Source organism: Cupressus sempervirens, chromosome 3 (assembly GCF_028749045.1).
Source record: "Cupressus sempervirens isolate cs-2001-9-10 chromosome 3, ASM2874904v1, whole genome shotgun sequence".
NCBI lineage: Eukaryota > Viridiplantae > Streptophyta > Pinopsida > Cupressales > Cupressaceae > Cupressus > Cupressus sempervirens.
Window position 1 is genome coordinate 316413540 of NC_143120.1, and position 6424 is coordinate 316419963.

General features: G+C 34.7%; 1 protein-coding gene across 9 annotated transcripts in view; it reads right to left on the reverse strand.

Annotated features, from left to right (window-relative positions):
* Positions 1–6424, reverse strand: part of LOC149566255 (uncharacterized) — a 158492-nt gene that overhangs the window by 121032 nt on the left and 31036 nt on the right. The gene's annotated exons all lie outside the window — the stretch shown is intronic.

A 6424-nucleotide genomic window follows, 5' to 3' on the forward strand; every position in this document is an offset into this window, starting at 1 on the left:
AGATAGCTGGAAGATCCTTTTGAATTGGGAGGAAATCTTTTGGAAGTAGAGATTTAGGGTTTAGTGGTTGGAGGAGGGTGATCAAAATATGGCCTTCTTCCACAGATCAATCTCAAGAAGAAAAAAGAGGAACACCATAAACCTTTTGGTGGGCTGTAATGGTCAGGAAATAACAAAGGTGGAGGGTATTGAGGACTGGGCCAATAACTATTTTCAGGAGATCCACAACCACCCATTTAATTAGGTTAGTAGTAACATGTAGGAAAATATTTTAAGGTCGGTAAACCCAGTGGTGAGTGACTAAATGAATGAGGCAATAAATGGTAAGGTTAAGGAGGAGGAGGTGTGAAAGGTAGTGTTTAGTATGAATTAATACAAAGCCCAAGGACTTGATGGGTTCCTCTCAACTTTTTTTAAGGAATTATAAGATATCATGTTTTGTGTGATGTGGGTCACATTGCAAATGACTTTGTCAGAATAGGCAAGTTGTTGAAGGAAATTAACCATACATTCATAGTTTTAATACCTAAGATGGATGACCCTAGTCATCTTGATGAATTTAGACCCATAAGTCTCTGCAAAATGATCTATAAAGTCCTCACCAAGATTATGGTTAATTGCATCAAGCCCCTACTTGATAAGTTTATAGGTTCGCACTAGAATGGCTTTGTCCTTGGGTGACAGATTCTAGATGTAGTCATAACCACACATGAGGTAATTTAGTCTATGCAGAGGAGCAAAAATCTAGGTATGGCCCTTAAAATTGATATATCATAGGCTTACGATAAGGTTAGGAGGGGATTTTTTTCTGATAGTCTGACCAAGCTAGGATTCGATGAAACTTTTATTAGGATTATAAGGATCACTATGAGTACTATCACATTTTTAGTTCTTGTAAATGGGTCCCTAGGCATATTTGTTTCTTCTTCTCAAGGTTTGTGGCAAGGCAACCCTCTATCTCCTTACTTGTTCATCATTATAACGAAGGCACTAAGTAGAAATTTAGTGGCCTTGGCTAATTTTGGCAGAATAAAAGGCATCAAACTTGTGTCCTTGTGCTCCCCACTGGTTATCCAACAATTTTTTGATGACACCTTCTTATTTTTCATTTCTTTAGTCCATGAAGCTAGAGAGTGGAAAGAAAATTTGAATTAGTATGAGAAGGTTTTAGGACAATGCATAAATTATCAAAAAAGCCAAGTGTATTTTTTTAACATGGACACTAGCCTAAGAGAAATATTGACTAGAATTGTAGAATTGTAGGAGGGAAGTCTTCTAGATACCTATCTTGGCCTCTCACCCACTATCAAGGAAGTATCCACTCAATAATAGAATGGGCTAGTTGAATGCTTTGAAAGAAAGCTTGTGGACTAGAAACAAAATATCCTGAGTAGTGTGTGGAAACTCCAACTTATTTCAGCCTCTTTGCAAGGCATTCCAATGTATTTCCTCTCTATTTTTAAACTCCTAGAAAGATATAGGCATATTCTTGAAAAAATACAAAGAAATTTCTTGTGGTCTAGATTAGAAGAGAAGACTAGAATGAGTTTGGTGAGCTAGGAAAAAGTCTGCCAACCCAAGGCCCTTGGGGGATTAAATATCAGAAGGATAGGGCATATGAATAAGACCCTCCTGACTAAGGTTGGTTGGAGATTGATGAACTCATTGGGTAATTGGTGAAATATTATGAATGCCAAGTGTCTTGCAGGTGACTCATTCCAGCATTACCTTTTGACCCATGCTCTCCCCATGGCTTACAAAATTGGAACAATGTGGTGCACACCCAAAAAATTATGAAGATGGGTACTCACTAGGTGGTTGGGGATGGAAACAACATTGACTTCTGGGAAGACCAATGGATACAATATGACCCCCTCATGCACACCATGTTCCAACCCTTGAGAGAGGTGTGTACTAGATATAATGTTACTTTTATTTGAAGCTATATCACCCCAATAGAAAATTGAAAAGAGTTTATAATTAGGAGAATATTGAGATGAGGCTCACGCTAGAACTCCAAAAATTGCTTTGGATTTATCACATCCCTTTCACCATGGTTGGTAACTCTTTGATTTGGAGACTTACCCACTCAAGAGACTTGATGATGAAATATTCTTATCTTTTTTTTCTCAGAGGGGATGTGGCCCAAGGATTAGAGGAAGGTCTGGCACCCATGGATCCTTCCAAAGATAATTTTCTTCTAGTGGACGGCCTTACATAGGACAATTCTCACCATTGATAATCCTCAAAAGAGAGGGTGCTATTTATTTAACTAATGTGTATTATGCTATAGAGAAGTGGAATCTATCCCACACCTCATTCATTGCTATTTTGCATTAGAAGTATATAGGGGGGTCCTTGCATTATGGGAAGTCTAGTGGTGTGTTAATAAGAATTTACATCAATTTTTTCACTAGGATGGACCCTCTAATCACCCATATCTAAAACCCTTATGGAGAATAATTCCCCCATATCTTTCATGGAAAATTTGGAAGGAGGGAAATAATAGAATCTTTAGGGACAAAGCCACTCCTAGTTTGATAGTGGTTATGTAGGTTTCAAGATTCTTAAAGGAATGTAGTGGGATTTGGCAATGGAAAGACCCCCTGGGAAGACAAGATATGAAGTGGGCATCCACTTGGGACTTAAACCCGATGGTGGAAAAGTTTGATAACTTCAAAGCCATAGCCAGGTGTGGAACAACATGGCACCCCCCTCCTGAAGCATGGATAAAACTTAATTTTGAAGGGTCAACCGTAGCTAGAAGCACAGCAGTTAGGGGTGTCTTCTGGAATAGTACTCAGAAGCTGGTGGTCTCCTATACTAGGAATTGTGGAGAGGGATTGAACAAGAAATTTGAAGCCCTAAGCCTTCTATGGGGTATGATAATCGTGAGAGTTAGAGGAATTAATAGATTTTTCATCGACAGGGATTCAATGTTGATTATAAAAGTGGTGAAAGGAGAGGGTCATTGTAGCTAGAAGATCAAAATGATAATAGAATAAATTTTCAAGTTGATGGAGGGGTGTCAAGAGGTCCATGTGGACCACATCTACCATGAAGGAAATTGAGTGGTAGATGATTTGGCAAAATTTGGCAACAATGTCACAAGAATAATAGAATGAGAGGATGTCAGCCAAATTCCATCATCAACTCAAGTGATGATGGAAAGCAAGCACACTTCTCATAATGTGTTATGAATCATTACAATAGGTGACATGTTTTTATGAATCCATGTGGGCAAGAAAACCATTTGATTTATTATTATAAAGTTAAGCTTCAAAAAGATTTCATGAATATTTTCTTTTGTGATCCTCTCACTGTGAGCAATAATTATTTTAGGAAAAGGATGAGTGGCACGAATTTCATCATATGTAAAAATATTGATAGGGATATATTGCAAGGACACTTTCACCAAACCTCACTCCAACTACAACTAGCGATGGTTATTTTTAGAAGGAAAGGTATTGATCACACGTGCCACTAAGAGAGGGTTTTCAAAAACTATAAAACCTTGTGATCTTATGATGGGCTTTGGTTACCTTCACAATTTCAGCTTAAGTGTAAATTACTTAATCTTTTGTGGCTACCACAATTTAGTCTGCAATAAGGGGATGTCAAAAAAATCTGAGAATTTGGTGGTTGAGCTTGGTAAAGAAATGGGTGCCAGTGACTGCATTGAACTAGTAAAGACTGAGGATTAAATCAGAAAAGGCAAGTCGACATGGGTTTACCTATGGGAAGAAGGATTGTTGTTATTCATGGAAGGAATGGAAAAGAATGATGAGTACATATCAATGCAATTCATCAAGTCTTGGACTGACAAGAAGGTCAACATTAATGGGATAGCGTTTGAAATTATAGATGAGCTTTTCATTAGGATTGGAGACTTATCCCTGGAGGGCAAGAATTGGCACAAGTAGGCAAGGGTGTCTAATGCAACAACTCCGAGGAAGTTCTTTAGACCTAATGAGGAGTTGGTTTGCATGCATGGTGGTTTTTCCAAAGAGGATCTTCTAAAACCTTGGGATGTGATTTTCTATGCCATTATGAGGTATATTACTCTTGAAGATCAGTTCCAGGTATTGTATTACTACCTTTTCACCATTCTCAACCATTTTAGGAACCATGATTTGATTTCCTTCACGTACCTTATTTTGTATTCCATGGAAGATTGTGTCTTTAAGGCTAGAAAAAAGAGAGAGGAATGCAAACCCTTTTCTATTATTGATAAGGATTTCATGAAAAAACTTTACAAACACCACCTTGCCTTAAACCCACCGCTTTTTTGTCAACCTGCTGGCTATTGTTACTCCCCAAGTCTCCATGGACCCTATCCCAAGATCAAGGTATAAAAAAACCAAAAAAAAATTGGTTCTAAGGTGAACATAAATCTCATTGAGTCTAATACGAACATGAGGAGGAGCAATAAAACTGCTAGGAGAGCAAGTAAACAGCTCCAAATGGAAAAATTCAAAACCCCCCCTAAACAAGACTTTAGTTCTAAGTCCACTGGGAGTGAGAGAAAACCCACCAAAAGGAAGAGGCAAAACTCAGATACTGGGAAGAATGTAGTACCTAGCTTGCCTAGCCCCTCACATATCTCAGACACCTTGGTAGTCATTGCATCCCCTAATAGAAGTTGGGGGGGGGGGAGAGTATCACCTCCCCCATGATGGATGTTCCCAAAGGTTGGGGGAAGAAAGGGAGACATAGCCATGGACAAAGCCAAAGAAAGGCTTGGTTGGAGAGGATGGAGAATTCAATGAAGGAGCTTGTGGATAACCATATTGGCATTTGCCAAAAATTTGACACCTTGGTGGAATTCACCACGAAGGTCATGTACTCTGCTACCACCACTCTCTAACTTTTGCAGGTTATCAAGGATGAGAAAGATATGGGCAAAGAGAGTGAAACTACCTACTCCATCTATAGTTTTTTGATGGAGGATTGGCTAAAGATGTATAAGGATGAGAAGTGGGGAGAGAAAGTGGGCAACTAGCCCCTGGTTCTTTGTTTTTTTTTGGCTTTTATGATTTGGGTCCCATTGAACTTGGTGTCCTATGGGGATTTTATTATGTATATGATTGTGAACTAGAATAGTAGCAGCAATATATTTTCTTGTTACTAGCATAATTTTCTATTTTATATGCTTGTTAGGAATAAGATTCTTGATAAGGGTTACTTTGTTTTGGAGCTAGTCTTTATTTGTTTTTTGAAGTATGAAATTGGTATCAGTTAGATGAGTGGAAGGTGACTTTCTATTTTTCTTTAGCCTTTTTGTACTTTCAGGTTACCCCCATTTTGTTTTGGTTGCTATCTAATACTTCAAAAAAGAAAAGCTATTTAGTCTTCAAAATTACATTGTTTAAAATAAGTAAAATTAAAATTAAATAAATGATAATTCACTTTGAGTTTAAAGATGGTGAATGTGGCACTAGAAATTAAGAAGATCTAACATAAATAATCGAATTATATTAAATGTTGGTCTAGATAGATCCATACATGAAAAATGTGGAACAATAGATGTCATATAAAGAAACATAAATGTATTCATCTTTTATTTTAAGACTAGATTAAGTATTGTTAAAAGATTTTCTAATTGATTGAATCTAAATATAAAATGCATTTTGAATAAAATATTATTTTTAATAAAAAATATATTTAAGATTTACTATGAGATAATTTGTATTCAACAAGTGCCATATAATGGCTTAGCCCTTGCCTTAAGTTTTAAAATAAATCTAGTTTTAATTTAATCAATTTATTATAGTATATTAAATACTTTAAAATATAAAAATATTATATAGCTATAGTTTTCTATAATGATATTAATTTAAATTTTATTTCTAAATATAATTATTGATATATGTTCTATTATATATATATATATATCATATGATAGTATTATAATATAAATTAATTATAATATAAAAATAATAGTATTTTTATAATAATAATATCTAATAATATTTGTTAATGATAATATAATATAAGTAATATCATTTTAAAAATATTTTTAATTGAATCACAAAAAAATATATTATAAAAAGTATAAAATATGAACTAAGGCACTTACATTCAAAAATAATAATAAACATATATATATTCAGCTTAATAAAAAGAACTCTTAAAAAATATTCATTTTACAATCATAAAAAAAAATTAAAAAATTAATTCTAACTCGTAGAAACTAAAAAATTTAATAAGTATCACAATAGTACTTAGCTTACCAGCAAGTACTAATAAGAACTATATTAAAAACATTTAAAGTTCATATAAATTATATTTAAATTGAAAAAAATATATATTCTAATAAAAAATAATTAAATTCTAATAAAATCATTTAAAATTTATTTATAAAACTTTCTAGCGGGGTGACAAATCTCTATGATGATCGGGCCAGCTTCCATATATAACAAAC